The 19,046-nt window shown below is 42.3% G+C and overlaps 1 long non-coding RNA gene across 1 annotated transcript in view; it reads right to left on the reverse strand.

Annotated features, from left to right (window-relative positions):
* Positions 1-2,912: 2,912 nt before the first annotated feature.
* The window catches only part of LOC308468663, a 49,956-nt gene continuing 33,822 nt past the window's right edge, over positions 2,913-19,046 (reverse strand). The window contains exon 5 of the long non-coding RNA XR_013981788.1: positions 2,913-3,341. This is a non-coding gene — a long non-coding RNA (uncharacterized lncRNA). The remainder of the gene's footprint in view (positions 3,342-19,046) is intronic.

Raw genomic sequence — 19,046 nt, forward strand, 5'->3', positions numbered from 1 at the left:
CTGCTGACTGTCTGGTCATGGTGACCATCTCATGACTATGATGGATGCCTTCTTTACAGACTGCAAACACAGCTAAATATATTTATGTTTTCTGCTAGCGCAGCAATAAGGCACAGAGAGAGAGAGCATTTGATTTTCAGAATTAGGCACTTCAAGCATAGGCACTATAAGATAAAGTGAGACATAACAATATATAAGGCACAGAGATATACCTGTATACTTTCCTTAGGTGGCCCTACCAAATAAAAAGTGTCTATATACTTCAATATGAAAGCCTGTTGAAGAGAGGGAGGGAAGTCTGCATGCGGTAGAGTGTTTAGAAAATAAGTGGACATATGACTGCTGAATTTTAGAGTCTTTATTTTGTTTGTTTATGTTAAAGAAAACTCAATAAAAAGCATTGGGGGGGGTGTCTATATACATAGCAAAAAGTAAAGAGCAGAACAGTGATTACTACAGCAAGTAGCATGGGTGTCCACCAAGGCCAGGGCATTCCTACAAAGGGAACCACACTCCATCCAGTCATACCCGGTGGAAATTTTCTCATCCTCTGTACCTGGGTTGTTTGGTGGTTTGTTTGTTTTTTTGTTTGTATTTTTGCATAATTTTTTTTTATTATTTTCTTTACTTAATCTTTTTTCAAGATATATACCTTTTTGTTCTGCCGAGCTGTGACTTCCCTGCGTCCCTTCAGTTGGTATCCCTTATCACATTTTTTATCACGTATTTTATTCTCACATCTTATCTATTTTACATTGTAGGTGTTACTTCAACCCTGCTAGTGTTTTTAAGCTTTTACAGTTCTCTTTTAAATACTCAATAAATTTACTCCAATTGTCCTGGAATCTCTGGTCATTCTAGTCCCGGATCCTTCCTGTCAATTTGGCTAATTCCACATAGTCTGTCATCTTCGCCTGCCACTCCGCAATGGTAGGAACTTCTTGTGATTTCCCCTTTTGGGCCAGCAAAGTCCTTGCAGCAGCTGTGGCATACATGATCCTTTGTCTAAATCTCCTTTCCCATCAGACCTAGCAGGAAAGCCTCTGGTCTTTTGGGGAAGGTATATTTAAGTATTTTCTTAAATTCATCGTAAATTGACTCCCATAATTTCTTTACTTTAACACAAGTCCACCACATTTCGTAATATTCTCCATCTACCTCTTTACACTTCCAACATTTTCTGTCCCTCTTCCTAAACAATTTTGCCAACTTAGTTGGCGTTAAATGCCATCTATAAATCATTTTCATTAAATTTTCTTTCCAAGCCGTACATGCTGTAAATTTCAAACCCTCGTTCCATAATTTTATCCATGCATCCAATTCAATATTGTGCCGAAAATCTATAGCCCATTTTATCATAGCTTCTTTCACTTCATCTTTCATGAACCATTCAAGCAACAAATCATACATTCTGGATAGTGTTTTACCTCTACACTCTATTAGTTCAATTTGAACTTTTGATTTTTTTTTATCCTCAAACCCAACTTTCCTTTTATCTTCATTTAGTATATCGTTTACCTGATGGTATTGCAACCACCCTGTTAACATACTTTCAATTTGGTCATACGGTTTGAGTTTTAACCCTTGTTCCGTACTTCTGGTGATTTCCTCGTGATTTCCTTTTCCCTTCCATATTCACCTTTTTGATTGTCAGTACATCTATCGGTGATATCCACCATGGAGTTTTCCTTTCCAATAAATTTTTATTCCTTTCTCATACTTCGTATATCGACCTTCTAATCACACGGTTTAAGAAATCTTTGTGTACTTTTACTTTGTCGTACCATAGGTACGAATGCCACCCGTACCTATTGTCATGACCCTCTAAGTCCAAGAGATCAGTGTTTTCCAATGTCATCCATTCCTTCAACCATACTAGGCAGGACGCCTCATAATATAAATTCATATTTGGCAAGGCAAAACCGCCTCTTTCTTTTTTGTCTATTAATATTTTCAATTTAATCCTTGGCCTTTTTCCTTGCCAGACGAATTTTGATAATGATTTTTGCCAATCTCTGAGTTGTCCTGTCCCTTTAATTACCGGAATTAATTACCGCGGAGCCGCGGCCATTGAAAGAAGCTCAAGATAGCCCTCCAGGGAATCTCAAGCAACACAGGGGGTTTTTAGACGTTCAGCGAAGGCTACGCGGACCTTGGAACCCCAAGGGGCTATCTTGGGGGACGTGGCACCCAGCAGTGTCCAGTCGTGCTCTCCTGCTCTTCGGGTTTTAGAAATAAATCCAGAGATGGGATCAAGCTTCTAAAGAAAGTGGCGAGCTTCCGAAAATTAAAAACCAATTTGGAATTATAATTGGCAGAGTCTACTTGACCATCGCATCAAAACTGAACTTATTAAAATTTAGAGAGCTGTGGGGCGCAAAAAGGGAGTCCGTCCCAGCAGCTGAGAGAAGATGGCGTATGGCGGAAGGTTGCAGGAAGGAGCGAGGAAAGAAAGGATCTGCTAAGTGAGTGTTACTTATTAAGACCTCGATTACATTGTATAAAGTGTCGAGGCGACGTTTTTATTTAAAATAACTTGTGGCGAGTGGAGTTAGAGGTTTCTCTCTGTCAGTACTGGCTGGAATTTGAACTGTCTGTGGCTTAAAATAAATTGATTCGTCACGCTCCACCATTTTTAGATGAGAAAAGTTGTACTAGCCATGAGTGGCTGAACATATTAAAGATCTGGATTAGTGACCCAATGCCGAACATAGGAAAATCTAAAAACATTCGACTGTAGCTCTTTATTGGGATTAACAACGGACTTTGTTGGGGGGGGGCTTAAAACAGTGTTGGAGAAGGAGACTTTGGCGTTTGGATTTATAACCCGCCCGCCCCAGCATTGTTTCATGAGGAGGAAGACACCGGAAGCACCGTTCTTTATTGCTTTTGGAGTACACAGCTTTTTTATTGCTTTTTTTTTAGGTTTCCAGTGGACTAAGCTGACATGCGGACTTTGTTGGGGGGCTTAAGACAGTGTTGGAGAAGGAGATTTTGGCGTTTGGATTTATAAAATCCCCCCACTCCACCAGCATTGCTTCGTGAGGAGGAAGACACCGGAAACCCTGTTCTTTAATGTTTTTGGAGTACGTGGCGCTTTTCTGAGGTCACCAGTGGATTAAGCCAACAAGCGGCGGAAAAAAGAAGAATGCAAATTGGATCACAAATATCTTCTTTTTTATTCTTTCTCATATACAGCAGTTTGGATTCTCTGCTCTTTGCTTCTTGCTGGCTTTCTTCGGATGAGATGGTGGGACAGACAAAGAAAACGAAAGTAACTGTATTGAAGGACCATCATTTCTGTGTTTGCTGCCATCGCATCGGACAGGAGGGAATCCAACCTAAAAATTGAAAGGTTGGATTTGTGACCTCTGGGGGTTGTCAGAAAAATTACATAGGACAATTTAAGAGCCAAACAGTACTTTTGGGCAACAAATAAACAACATGTCTGGGGGGAAAAGGGAATAGGCACCCCAGGGGAAAGACGTCCTTCCTGGCAGCAGAATGGGAAAGAGGCCAAGGAGATTAGAGACTGTAATAGAATGGTTATACCAGATTTAGATAGATCAAAGAAAAGACGAGATGCAAATGAAGGTAAATTACTGAAAACATTATTTGAGATGGTTAATACATTGGGACTAATTGATATTTGGAGACTTAAAAACCCAACAACAAAACAGTTTACATTTTTCTCAAAACCAAATCAAAGATCTGGTAGAATAGCTTATATATGGACCTCTAAGGAATTGATTCCGAGAGTTTCAAAAACAGAGATCTCCCCAAGAACTGTGTCAGACCATAATTCATTATATATGGAAGTAATAATAATAATAATAAATATTTATACCCTGCCCTCCCCAGCCAAGGCCGGGCTCAGGGTGGCTAACAACCAATAATAAAAACAATTTGAATGAATGCAACTTAAAAACAAGATTTAAATACAAATTAAAACATTAAAATGCAGCCTCATCACAGGAGGAGAAAGGAAAAAAGAAAGAGGGGGAGGGAATCAAATTGGCTCCAAGCCAAAGGCCAGGCAGAACAACTCTGTCTTACAAGCCCTGCGGAAAGAAATCAGGCCCTGATCTCATGAGACAGAGCGTTCCACCAGACTGGAGCCAGTGTTGAAAAAGCCCTGGCTCTGGTTGAGGCTAATCTAACTTCCTTAGGGCCCGGGACCACTAGGGTGTTGCTATTTATGGACCTTAAGGTCCTCCGTGGGACATACTGGGAGAGGCGGTCCCTTAGGTATGAGGGTCCCAGGCTGTGAAGGCCTTTAAAGATCAAAACCAGCACCTTAAATCTGACCCTGTACTCCACCGGGAGCCAGTGCAGCTGGAAAAGCACGGGGTGAATATGCTCCCATGGCAGAGACCCCGTGAGGAGCCTCGCTGCAGCATTCTGCACCCGCTGGAGTTTCTGGAACAGCTTCAAGGGCAGCCCCACGTAGAGCGAATTACAGTAGCCAAGCCTGGAGGTGACCATCGCATGGATCACTGTGGCCAGGTCGGGGCGGGAAAGGTAAGGGACCAAATGCTTGATGCGGCGAAGGTGGAAAAATGTCGCCTTGGCTGTTGCTGTAACCTGTGCCTCCATGGAAAGGGAGGCGTCAAGGGTTACACCCAAACTCTTAACGGAAGGCAATGGCACTAATTGGGCCCCCGCAAGAGAAGGGAGTTAAAAGGGAAAGACTCCTCAGCATTTAGATGGAGAATGAATGAGTCTGTTTAATGACCAAAAGATAGTGCAAAAAGCCAATGAGATAATAGCAGAATATTTCAAATGGAATTTAAATAAAGGAACACCCATTGAAACAGTATGGGACGCAAGCAAAGCAGTGATGAGAGGCTTTTTGATTCCAAAGAATAGTTTCCAGAAAAAAGGAAGAGAGAAGAAAAAAGAAATTCTGGCTCATCTCTTGGAGAATGAGAGAATGCTAACAGTAAACCCAAAAGACGAGACAATAAAACAAAATATTAAAATATTGCAGACTCAGTTCTCCATGGTGGTGGGTCAGGAAGTTGAGTGGAAAATAAAGGCAATGAGACAAAAGAACTTCGATTCGGCTAATAAAAGTAGAAAATTTTGGCATGGCAATTAAAGGCAAGACAAAAGCAAAACACAATTTGTAAGATTAAAGAGGCAGATAAGATAATTGAAGACCCCAAGGAAATTAGAAAGACTTTCCAGAGATTCTGGTCTATAAGGAGTTATATGCAAAAGATAATAAGAGAATAGAAAAATATATACAGAACCACCAATTGCAACAAATTCCTACAGAAGAGAAAGAACAATTAAATCAGGAAATATCAGAACAAGAAATTGAGAAAGCAGTAAGAATGAAAATAGGAAAGGCTCCAGGCCCACATGGCATATCTGCAAAATACTATAAAACAAAGTGGAAGCTTTCGCAGATGATCTAGTCTTAACTTTGGAAGACCCAAAATATAGTGTAAAAGAGGCCTTAAAGAAAGTGGAAGTTTTTGGAAAGGTATCTGGGTTTAAACTCAACAAAATTAAAACAAAAATGCTAGTAAAGAATATGAACAAAGAAGAAATAGAAGAACTACAAAGAAGAAATAGAACTACAAGAAATAGAAGAACTGCATATAACTCCTTATAGACCAGAATCTCTGGAAAGTCTTTCTAATTTCCTTGGGGTCTTCAATTATCTTATGGTGGCTAAAAAGGTGAAATATCTGGGAATCTGGTTGACAACAAAAACTATTAATTTGTTCAAAGATTATTATGAGAGTACATGGACAGAAATTAAGAAAGATCTAGATATATGGGGTTGATTGAAACTGTCATTCCTGGGTAGAATATAAGTGATAAAGATGAATATCTTACCTAGAATGTTTTTCCTATTCCTCTGTACCTGGTTTGACTGGTGCAGTCAGCTCACACACCACACACATTCCTACTGTGATTCCGAATCGACCAGGAGTAGTGCGTGGTGGGGGAAGGAAGGCTACTGTGACAGGTATGGTGGCAGGGTTTACGCCCTGGGGTGGTGGATGAGAGAATACCATCACTCTTTTCTGGGGCTCACCTGGCATTTTTTTCCTATGGTAAATCAAAAAGCCCAAGGCAGGAAATGTGTCGCTGTAGCAAAGAGCCAAAAGGAAATGCTGACCTTATATCCCTTCCCAGCTCTTGCCACCAGGTGCTGTGAGTTACCAATTGGCCTCACCTGTGCAGCCATGCCTTGCCTCTTCAGAACAAACTTAGGAAAGCCCCAGTCCTGCGAAGCCCTACTGGTCACAGGGCCTGGCTCCTTCATGCACTCCAGACAATAAGATGGGAGACACCGGGCTTGCTAGTAGTAAAAGGATCTGAAAAGGATCCTTTTCAGTAGTAATAAAAAGATGTGAGCAGGATCTACGAATCTTAGTAGACCACAAACTTAACGTGAGTCAGGTATGATCCAGCAGCAAAAAAGAAAAAAGAAAAACTAGTGTTATTCTAGACTGCATCAACAGAAGTATAGTTTCCAGTTTAATGGAAGTAACAGTCTCACTCTATTCTGTCTTGGTCAGACCACACCTGGAATACTGTGCTCAGTTCTAGGCACCACAATTTAAGAAGGATGTTGACAAGCTGGAACGTGTGCAGAGGAGGGCAACAAAGATGATCAAGGGCCTGGAAACCAAGCCATATGAGCAGCAGTTGAGGGAGCTGTTTAGCCTGGATAAGAGGAGACTGAAAGGCATTAAGATATCCATCTTCAATATCTCAAGGGCTGCCACATGGAATACGAAGCAGGCTTGTTTTCTCCTGCTTTGGAGGTTAGGACCCAAATAAATGGTTTCAAGTTACAAGAAAGAAGATTCCGACTAAGTTTCAGAAAGAACTTTCTGACAGGAAGAGCTGTTTGACAGTGGAACAGTCTCCCTCAGGAGGTTGTGGACTCTCCTTCGTTGGAGATTTTTAAGCAGAGGTTAGTTGGAATCTCATGGACACTTTAGTCGAGATTCTTGTATCACAGGGGGTTGGACTAGATGACTCTTGGGTCCCTTCCAACACTGCAATTCTATGATTAATCAGATCTAGTTGGGTCGCTGGACTGTTACCATAGCAACTGAACTTTCACCTGTATCATCATGGGATGATTTACAATCATGAAGAAAATTAACCCCTTCTAGTTACTCGGTTTTGCACCTGTTATTTTATGTACCTCAAACCTAGCCTGTTTGATTTACACATCAAAGCCTTTAGCCACACTAACTGAGGACTAATGGGAGGTGGAATCCAACCACATAAGGAGGACCCAGAAGTTCTTCCTTTCAGTGCCTGGCACCTTCCCTCTGTACAGATCTCTCCCTTCACCTTCCCAGCAGCACACTCTGCTCAACTCTTTTGTCAAGCATCTCAGCTGTGCTGCCTGCCTCCTTTGCTTCTTCTCCCTAATAGTCAGTGCCACATGGAAGCCCAAATTGGCATGATGTTGATTATGCAAGAGTGGGTTCTTAGCACCTCTAATCAGTTGATAATCCAATAACCTTCTCAGCTAACATGCACTTGCCACATCCTGATGGCTGAGAGAGAGCAGGGGCAATCCTATCAGGCTACTAATTATCACCTGGCAGCTGTAAAAGTGAGCATCAGGTGGGGAAGCAAGGAGAATCCAGTCCTGGATTATAAACCATGTGTCAGGTATTCTCTCCTATCTGCTACCCATATATATATATATATATATATATATATATATATATATATATATGACAATGAAGATGCTTAGCATGCAGAAGGTCTCAGAACCAATTCCCTGTATTGCCTGTTAAATTAATCTGCTCATGCAGTGAATGGAGGAGGGGAAATTCTTCCTGAATCACTGGAGCAGCATTCTCAGTCAGAGGAGAGAGTTATAGTGCTGGATGGACAAATAGTCTGGCCTAGTGTACAGGAAGCATCCTAAAATACTTGTAGAACTATTTGAATCTCAAGCCTTGTTAAAAGACAGCAGAAGGAAATGTTGCAACCTTTGGGGCTTTTTTGTTTAGAAAAACAGAAAGGGAGGGGGAGATTGTGACCAACGAATGGAAACTAGGAGCTGGTTTTTTGTGTGTCTTACTGTTATTGCAGTGCCACTAGACTATTTCTCAAAAGTGAGACATGCTCTCACCCACCCAAAGGCAGATGCCCCAGTTAGAAAAAACATACTCAATCAAAGAAATAGACCAAGAAGTACACAGTACACAGGCCAATTTTCCAGTTGACGCACAGGGCACTTTAATATCCAGGTTCTTGATGGGGAAAATGTCATTGAGGATTCCATTTCTGTGAAGCAGAGGTGTAATATTTTCCTAATGCTAAATACAAGGAAGAAGGGCTATGCTAGCAGAGGGAAAGGTTATGGCGGCAGCATGAAACGCTACCCCCTGCAATGCATGAAGCATAGCTAAATAATCCCTGTCAGGTGACCAATCCAACCTCTCTTTATAAACCTCTAGTGAAGGAGAGTCCACCACCTCCCAAGGTTGTCCATTTCACTGTCAAACAGCTCTTACCATCACAAAGTTCTTCCTGAAGTTTAGTCAGAATCTGCTTTCTTATAATTTGAAATCAGTGCAGGGCAGGCTATTCTGGTATAAATGAATACATCAGACAGTAGAGAATGGATGAGAAAGTTGTGGCCCTCCAGATGTCGCGGGGCTCCAAACCCCATCATCCCTGACCACTAGCCACATTGACTGGGGCTGATGTAGAATTGGAGTCCCACAACATCTGAAGGGCCACAGGCTCCCCAAACTCTGCAGGAGAACCTTCAGTAATGTGGAATGCCCTCCCACCAGATGTCAAAGAGAACAACAACTACCAGACTTTTAGAAGACATCTGAAGGCAGCCCTGTTTAGGGAAGCTTTTAATGTTTAATAGACTATTGTATTTTAATATTCTGTTGAAAGCCACCCAGATGGGTGGGGTATAAATAAATTATTATTATTATTATTATTATTATTATTATTATTATTATTAATAAATTATTATTAATAATAAATTATTATTAATTATTAATTATTGTTATTAATAAATTATTATTACTTATTAATTATTGTTATTAATAAATTATTATTACTTATTGTTATTAATTAATTTTATTATTATTTATTATTATTATTTAATGGGAAGTAATCCTCACAATAAGAAGAGTGACACTCCACATTTGTGCCTGTATCAGTCTGTGAAATGTTGGAGAGTGTAAGTTACTGTGAAATGCCAAGTGCCTGACATCTTGTCTGTGGATGTTTTGATTCCCAAGCAGCAAAAATGAGAGATTTATCTAGCACCCAGTATGGTCATAATCGTTCATGACTGGTGGTGAACTGCATTCATCCAGGTGTGCCAGTGCTTTTATCTATGATATGAATCCTGTCTTCTGTCTACTGGCAATGCCACATCTAATACATTTAAAAAAATAGATTTGCCATCTTTGCTACTGCATTACATCAGTGGTTTACAGCATAATTCTATTAATTGTGTTGATATCGTTTTTTAGAATTGTGTTGATTTTTAATTTTTTTTAGTCACTTAGAGTGCAAACTTCTTTTAAAAAAAACAGCAGGTCACATAAGGCAGGTAGAAGAAGCTGACCAAATGATTCCTGACTGGAGTGTAGGTTTGGGATTGGGGGGGGGGGGGACAGGATGCCAGTGATGAGATGCTTTGACTTTGTGGTGAGAAACAAGATGAGTGAAGTTGCTGTTTACTTAGAGATATATAGTTACGGAAAGAGGCTGGAACGATTGCTGACATGCTGTTTTGCTGAGCATTAAGATTTTTTAAATGCAGCTGAGCAAAATCTAAAAGCCCTTTCTGAGGTCGACTGAGGTCATCCATAATCTGTAAATGCAGGTGTGGGGATCCTCAGTCCCAGGAATCATATTCTGCCCTCTCCATCTGGCCCTCGGGATTCTTCCAAAGCCACACACCTTCCCCAGGTAAACCTCTGACTATCCCTTATTTGCAGCCTCCTTTTTGCCTGTCTGGAATGTGTCACTGAACTCAGATAATATTGCAGGATCACCTTACCCCATGTACACGCAGTCTGCAGAACTGTTACAAGTGCTGTGTAATACTCATTCCACATGTGTAATAAATCAGTCTTTCAGTGTGGCAGCACCTACACTTTGGATTCTCTGCCTTTGGGTACCAGGTAATTGCCTTCCTTCACAGTATTTCTTTTGGCACTTGCTTAGAACATTATTTTTTCTTAGGCATGACTATCCAGACATGCAGAAGTTACATGTGTTTCATAATTTCCTCTGCACAATGTGGCAAAGAAATGAATACGCCAGCATAACATTTCCCTTCGCTGGATGTGGTAAGTTGTAACTTATTGTTCCACCTGAGTGGCACTCGCATTGGTGCCATATATCCTCTCGTGTTGATGTAGGTGTTAGACTTGTAGTGAGTGTGTAATTCCTTTGCGTTCTAGTCCAGAAATTCCTTTTTCTGTTGGTGTTGTTCTCTATGTAACTTGGACAGAAAACTGTTCTGCATCTCTTCCCCCATAATTTATTTAACCAGGGTTGCTCTCCATAGTGTGTTACAAAAGAACCCAGTAGGAGACAGCTCTGTACCTCTTCAGTATTTCCCAGTAGTGTGTGAAATGCAGAATTTCCATTGGTGATCTTCTGGGTTTGGAGGGGATGGGATGATGAATCCCATCTTTTTGTAGTGGATCAATGTGAAAAATCCCTTTTCTTTTCTGAATAAAGTGAATTGGATAATGGTCTGAAATACATCTGCCTCTGTGGACAACCTGCCCCCACCCCCACATAGAAGGTCCAAAACTAGATTTCTTTTCTCCTAGGGTCTGAGTGCGATTTTAAAGAGAGGGACAATAACGTCATTATTATAATATCATTATTTTCCTTGTGCTGGAGTGAATAGAGGAAGTTGATGGAATTAGTGTTTGCTTTTCTTTCATACACTAGCCCCCAGACAATAGTGATTTATTTGCAGTGCCATTTTGCATAATTTCTGAGCTGGCTAAAGAGCTTCCTGCTCTGCTTTTGGTAATGGGTCAGTTGAGAATGTGTAAATCAGGGTACAAGAAGACTTTGAAAGAGGAATTCAAACAAATAGCCAGCACGTGTAGACACAAAGTCAGAAAAGCTAAAGCACAGAATGAACTCAGGCTTGCTAGAGAGGTTAAAAGCAACAAAAAAGGCTTTTATGGGTATGTTCGTAGCAAAAGGAAGAACAAAGAAACAGTGGGGTCACTCAGAGGAGAAGATGGTGAAATGCAAACAGGGGACACAGAAAGGGCTGAACTCCTCAATGCCTTCTTTGCCTCAGTCTTCTCCGATAAAGAAAACAATGCCCGACCGGAAGAATTTGGAGCAAATGATTCAGCAGAGGAAACACAGCCCAGCATAACTAAGGAGATAGTACAAGAATACTTGGCTAGTTTAGATGTATTCAAGTCTCCAGGGCCAGATGAACTGCATCCAAGAGTATTAAAAGAACTGGCAGATGTGATCTCAGAACCACTGGCAGTCATCTTTGAGAATTCCTGGAGAACAGGCGAAGTCCCGGCAGACTGGAGGAGGGCAAATGTTGTCCCTATTTTCAAAAAGGGGAAAAGAGAGGACCCAAATAATTACCGCCCAGTCAGTCTGACATCAATACCAGGGAAGATTCTGGAGCAGATCATTAAGCAAACAGTCTGTGAGCACCTAGAAAGGAATGCTGTGATCACCAATAGTCAGCATGGATTTCTGAAAAATAAGTCATGTCAGACTAACCTGATCTCGTTTTTTGACAGAATTACAAGCCTGGTAGATGAAGGGAACGCAGTGGATGTAGCCTACCTTGATTTCAGCAAGGCATTTGACAAGGTGCCCCATGATATTCTTGTAAAGAAGCTGGTAAAATGCGGTCTTGACTATGCTACCACTCAGTGGATTTGTAACTGGCTGACTGACCGAACCCAAAGGGTGCTCATCAATGGTTCCTCTTCATTCTGGAGAAGAGTGACTACTGGGGTGCCACAGGGTTCTGTCTTGGGCCCGGTCTTATTCAACATCTTTATCAACGACTTGGATGATGGACTCAAGGGCATCCTGATCAAATTTGCAGATGACACCAAACTGGGAGGGGTGGCTAACACCCCAGAGGACAGGATCACACTTCCAAACGACCTTGACAGATTAGAGAACTGGGCCAAAACAAACAAGATGAATTTTAACAGGGAGAAATGTAAAGTATTGCACTTGGGCAAAAAAAAATGAGAGGCACAAATACAAGATGGGGGACACCTGGCTTGAGAGCAGTACATGTGAAAAGGATCTAGGAGTCTTGGTTGACCACAAACTTGACATGAGCCAACAGTGTGATGCGGCAGCTAAAAAAGCCAATGCAATTCTGGGCTGCATCAATAGGAGTATAGCATCTAGATCAAGGGAAGTAATAGTGCCACTGTATTCTGCTCTGGTCAGACCTCACCTGGAGTACTGTGTCCAGTTCTGGGCACCACAGTTCAAGAAGGACACTGACAAACTGGAACGTGTCCAGAGGAGGGCAACCAAAATGGTCAAAGGCCTGGAAACGATGCCTTATGAGGAACGGCTAAGGGAGCTGGGCATGTTTAGCCTGGAGAAGAGGAGGTTAAGGGGTGATATGATAGCCATGTTCAAATATATAAAAGAATGTCACATAGAGGAGGGAGAAAGGTTGTTTTCTGCTGCTCCAGAGAAACGGACACGGAGCAATGGATCCAAACTACAAGAAAGAAGATTCCACCTAAACATTAGGAAGAACTTCCTGACAGTAAGAGCTGTTCGACAGTGGAATTTGCTGCCAAGGAGTCTCCTTGGTGTGTGGTGGAGTCTCCTTCTTTGGAGGTCTTTAAGCAGAGGCTTGACAACCATATGTCAGGAGTGCTCTGATGGTGTTTCCTGCTTGGCAGGGGGTTGGACTCGATGGCCCTTGTGGTCTCTTCCAACTCTATGATTCTATGATTCTATGATTCTATGCTCCTGATACTTCTGGGGACAGAGTTCTTAATCACATTTATTCTGAAATAATTGGTTTGAAAGTTTGTTAAGGAGCAGGACGTTCAAATAGCTTTCTCCACACCCACCCACATCCTTTCTCCTATAGCAGAAAATGAAATGTTCTAGCAATATGTCACAACTTCTATAGTCTACATATAGTAGGGGTATTTAAAATGAGAGTAATCATAGTGATTCATAGTTAAAAGTTGGTGAGTCAGCAAATGTGTGCTCGTTTTTGCTTTTCAAAATATGGCAACCCCACTGCCACCTCTCCATCTGATCTGACTAGCTCTACCATGGTGGCTTCCTAATATTCTCCAACCAAATAAAGGTGCTGTAAATGTGTATTCCAAAATTGCCCAGGTCGGAAAGTTAAAAGGAAGGTTTCCAATATTTGATACAGGTGGCGCTGTGGGTTAAACCACAGAGCCTAGGACTTGCCGATCAGAAGGTCAGCGGTTCGAATCCCCACAACGGGGTGAGCTCCCATTGCTCAGTCCCTGCTCCTACCAACCTAGCAGTTCGAAAGTACGTCAAAGTACAAGTAGATAAATAGGTACCGCTCCAGCAGGAAGGTAAACGGCATTTCCGTGCACTGCTCTGGTTCACCAGAAGTGGCTTAGTCATGCTGGCCACATGACTCGGAAGCTGTACGCCGGCTCCCTCGGCCAATAAAGCGAGATGAGCACCACAACCGCAGAGTCAGTCATGACTGGACTTAATGGTCACGGGTCCCTTTACCTTTACCTTTAAGGTAAAAAAAAAAAAAAGGTAAAGGATCCGTGGACGGTTAAGTCCAGTCAAAGGCAACTATGGCGTTGCAATGCTCATCTCGCTTTCAGGCCGAGGGAGCTGGTGTTTGTCCACAGAGAGCTTTCAGGGTCATGGGTCCAGCATGACTAAACTGTTTCTGGTGCAATGGGACACTGTGATGAGTGTGATAGTGCTCGGAAATGCTGTATACCTTCCCACCGCAGCGGTACCTATTTATCTACTTTAGTTGGTATGCTTTAGAACTGCTAGGTTGGAAGAAGCTGGGACCGAGCAACTGGAGCTCACCCCGTCGTGTGGATTTGAACCGCTGACCTTCCAATCAGCAAGCCCAAGAGGCTCAGTGGTTTAGACCACAGCGCCATCTGCTCCCCTTATTTGATACTAGACAATTAGTAGGCATGATGGTATAGTTCCAAATTCAGAATTCCAAATCTACCTGCAAGGATTTTCTTGGTGTTGTTGAACCCGAAAGACATTTCCTAAACACATGTTTATCTTTTGGAAATATGTTCCAGGTATAAAAACTGGCAGAGCTCTCAGAAAATATATAATTATGGGAATAATATTCATTTTGAAAGCATTCACCCTTCCCAAAAGGGTAAGGTTTAATGACTCCCATCAGTCAATATCCAAATAAACCTCTTTCATTATTTTATTTATATTGACTGTTACTAGCTGAGTTATATCTCTTGGTATTAGCATACCTAAGGATTTAATAGATTTGGGACAAATTCGGAATTGATATTACTTAAATGAATGAGCAATGAAATTTTTACCTATTGGCATCAATTCCAGCTTGTACCAATAAATAAAGTATCCTGGTATTTTACCAAAGGCATAAATTGTTTGCATTAACATAGGAATATTAGTATGAGGTTTCAAAATAAACAAGAGAATATCAGCTGCAAATAAAACCAATTTATATTGAACTGAATCATGGACTGCTCTGTAAATCTTGCAATGTTGTCTAATAGTGCAAGCCAATGGTTCTAGGCAAATATTAAAAAGCATAATACCATTCACTTTAACTCTAGATGTAGGTGAGTCATACAATAGTTTAATCCATTTTATAAAAAATAAATAAATCCAAATTTAGTTAAAGCTACCTCTCTATACTGTTTATATATTTGTTGTAAGTCTTTTCAGCATCTAGTAATAAACTTAGAAATTGATCTTTATTTTTGTTTAAATCTACCAATCCATTTCTAATCTAATATTATCTACTGCTTGTTTTTATGAAGTCTGTCTGTTCACTCTTAATGACCAGTGCTTTTACTTGCTGGATTCTGTTTGCTAAGGTCACTGTTAAAATTTTTGTATCAACATTGATCAATGATATAGGCTGATAATTTGCACACTGAGTATGATCTTTATCTGGTTTGGGTATGAATGTAATATAAGCTTGATTAAATGCCCTACCTTTAGCCAATGTTTTTTCTAGAAAAATAGGTACCAGTACAACCATGAAGTTGTTACAGTATGTGGCACACTTTTTAACCAAAATAAAAGAGGTGGCAGTACCCCCTGAAAAAAGGCACTGCCTTTAGCAAATATCTCTTTATACAAATGACAATGTTTTGGAGTTAATAGATCTATGTATGTCTTATACCATTCAAAATGAAATCCATCCAATCCTGGTGTTCTACCATTTCTCATTTTAAGAATTATTTGCTTAATTTCTGCTTCCGATACTGCTGCTATTAACATTTGTTTCTGTGAATCATCTAAATACAATGGTACCTCTAGTTGTGGACTTAATGCGTTTTGGGGTGCCATTCTCACCCTGCCCTGAAAAGTCTGCAACTAGAGTGCCTCTTCTGTGCATGTGAGCGGCACAATTGAGAGCTTCTGCACATGTCTGAAGCACGCAGATCGCTTCTGTGCATGCACGCGTGGCGAACCCGGAAGTAAACACCGGGTTCGTAAGATGAAAGTCCGTAACAAGAGCGGAACGCAACTAGAGGTACCACTGTATGGTACCATATTTTTCACCCCATAGGACGCACCGGCCCATAGGGCGCACCTAGTTTTTTTGGGGTGGGGGAATAAAGAATTTTTTTTTCATCTCCCCCCCAGGTGCGGAGCTGGGATGGGGAAAACCCGAGCTTCCCCCGACCCCAGCCCCCAGAACAAGCTGCTATCCATTAGCCTAGGGAGCCCGGCGGGAAGTGGTGCTGGTCTCCCCAGGCTTCGGGGTGCAGGCAGTTCTCCGCAAGCCTAGGGAGCCCAGCAGGAACTCCTGCGGCTTGCGGATAGCTTCCTGACGCCTGGAGAGCGAGAGGGGTCGGTGCGCATTGACCCCTATCGCTCTCCAGGCTTCAGCGAAAGCCTGCATTCGCCCCATAGGACGCACACTCATTTCCCCTTCATTTTTGGAGGGGAAAAAGTGCGTCCTATAGAGCGAAAAAATACGGTATCTTTATTTTGTTTAAAACCTCTCTATCATCATAAGCTGCATAGTATTTGACAGGTACTGGACTCTGAAGTCAAACCGAGCAAAGAACTGTGTCCTGCAGATCTGCCACTCTTTGAGACAACACATTGTCTGCCAGTACTCAAGACTGAGGTGATCAGTGAGGACTTCCACCTGGTACTGTGCCCCTTCAAGAAAGTTCCTCCATGCTTTGAACAGCTGATGGAGTGGACCAGATGTTGGGGCACCGTTATATAGCCTGTGTGCCCTGAATTCCATCTACCTGGCCTTCAGTCCCCCCTTGGGGCCTATCATCTACCCCACCTGGAGGACTCCTGCTGTTGCTGCTGTTGGGGATACTGCAATCTCCCCACACTCTGAGGACTCCTGCTGCTGCTGCTGCTGCTGTTGGGGATACTGCAATCTCCCCACACTCTGAGGACTCCTGCTGCTGCTGCTGCTGCTGCTGCTGCTGTTGGGGGGACTGCCATCTCCCTGTGGGAATGTTTAGGGAGGCAGGAGAGGAAATATTGTTTATTAATGTCCTTCCTAACTTGCGCTAGTTCTGTAACTTAGCAGAGTTTTAACATTCCTCTTTAAACGCACATCAGGTAGCTATTTAAACTTCTCAATATAGATTCCTGGTAAGATCCCTTATTTCCCTCTTAAAAGAATGAACACACAACAATCTTATTTAAAGTCATAAAAGAAGTTTACTCACAGCATCATCAGTTCACAGTTGGATCCCTGAAGGCAGACTTAGTTACGGATATATACATGTGAGTCTATCCCATATGGATAGACTGTTGGCTGAAAGCCAACAGGGCATCTCTAGCTAAAAGCTGCTCCAATGACGAGAGGAAGTCAAAGAGTCTACCGTGTGCCTTGTGCTTTTGTTACCTGCACAGGTAAAGTCATGCCCACCTCTAGTCACATGCAAGAGGAAGGATGCCCCAGCCCAGGAGGAAACAGGAAGTTTTCGACTGGCTGGACCAAACATCCCCTTTGCGTGTCCACTCTAGGAAAACAAGGAATGTTGTACGTGACTGCTACTTATTCCACACTCCCCTCTGAGGATTTGCAGGACTCCTGCTGCTGCAGTGGGGGGATGTTGAGGTGGGTGGGTGGGTGGGATGAGGGCATGGGCCAGCCTCCCATGTTAAAGTTGTTTTAAAGGGGATAGGGTTTGTATTTGTATGGAGGTTGTCTTTAATGTATAGTTGTTTTAGCTTGTATTGTATTATAGCTTTTTTGTTTTTTTGTTATTTTGTTTTAAGGGGGGAGGGCTGCCTGGGAGTGGGACCCAGCCAACAGAACGGCTGGGGCAGATTCCACGAGAGTGGACTCTTCCTCGTCGAGCCCTCTGCCCACCTCCAGGTGTGGCAAGACCACCTTGCCAGGCCAATGAGATGGACCGGCTGCCTGGTGAGGCCTAGTCAGTGGCTCAGGGCACCACTTGGGTGGGAGTGGGAGCCCAGCAGCCTTCATGACGGGGGGCGGGGTGAGTATTGGGGAGTAGGGCAACACTGAAAGGGAGTCCCCCCCCCAGCTGCAGCCTCTGAGCAACATTTGGACAGGGCCAGACAGGCCTCCCCTCCTCACCCTGCTTTGTGGGCTGGCTGCTTGTGGGGGGATCAGCCCCCCCCAACTGTGGGGCATAGACTTCCTACTGCAGCTTGGAACACCCTCAAGTTTAAATTGTATGTCTATTTTTTTATTTGATTTTCTTTACCTTTGATCCTTAACATTCATTCGACCTTATAATTCTTGATTTTCTTTTTTAAAAAAAACTTTTGATTTTTAACATTGATTGGGCACTACCGTTTGATTCCAGAATGTATGTGTGTATAGATAGATATGTAACAGAAATGACAAAGGGGGGCACATCTTTAAAGTTGTTAAATGTTACAAATATTATGCCTGAATGTATCCTTTCAACTTGACAGCTCAGGGAAGATACCTAGCTTTAAAAATCATATAAAATCAACCCCTTTGCCAGTTTCCTCCATTTCAACACTATTTGCTCTTGGAAAAAGGGCTCTTTTCCCTGCCCCCTCCCCAAGCTTGAAGACAAGTATTACACACCTCCTACTCCAGGAAGTGCCCAGAGGTGACAATTGCTGAGCTGATTGTTGGCCAAGGAAAACCTAATCCCATCACCAGACTTCGAGGGGTCCAGACATGCAAAGGAAGTTCTATCGTACTTTGGGTGGTGGACTTCAGAGGTGTTTGCCTATGCTAATCTTATACCTGGGTCTTGCCCTGACATGTTTTGCCTATACTAATCTTGGACCAAGGACTTGTCTGGACATGTTCGCCAAGGTTGAACTAGTGTAACCCCTGTCTACCCCTCCCCTTTGGTGACATGTCAGTGATGTAAAGATGATGTACCAATGATGCTGTACGAAGTGTATTCTGGGATGTGGTGGGAAGTTTTAAAAGTCAATGTTGCCCCATGTTCTGGGTTCACTCGCTGATGTTGAACCTGTTGCACAACAATAAAGGATCTAGGTCTACTGACTGCTGCTTTGCTCTAATTTACTTGGCTGGAATTTCCTACTTTTACTGACCGCATGGACCCACGGGGGACTGGTACCCCAACGAACTGGGCTGTTGAGTAGTCTCTCAACCCAGAATTTCCTTAACAGATATAGATAGATATAGATATAGATGATATAGATATCCCATACACACACATACCCCCTTCCCCCTACCCCCTTTTTTCCTTTTCCTTTTTTCTCCTCAAATATACACATCTTTGGCTATTATTATTTTAATTAAAAACAACCAATAACCCCCCCCCCCATTATTTCTTGCTTCTGCAACCATTTCCCCTTTGCTTCTCAGGTTGCCATGG

Source organism: Podarcis pityusensis (assembly GCF_964106645.2).
Source record: "Podarcis pityusensis genome assembly, chromosome: Z".
NCBI classification, from domain to species: Eukaryota; Metazoa; Chordata; class Lepidosauria; order Squamata; family Lacertidae; genus Podarcis; species Podarcis pityusensis.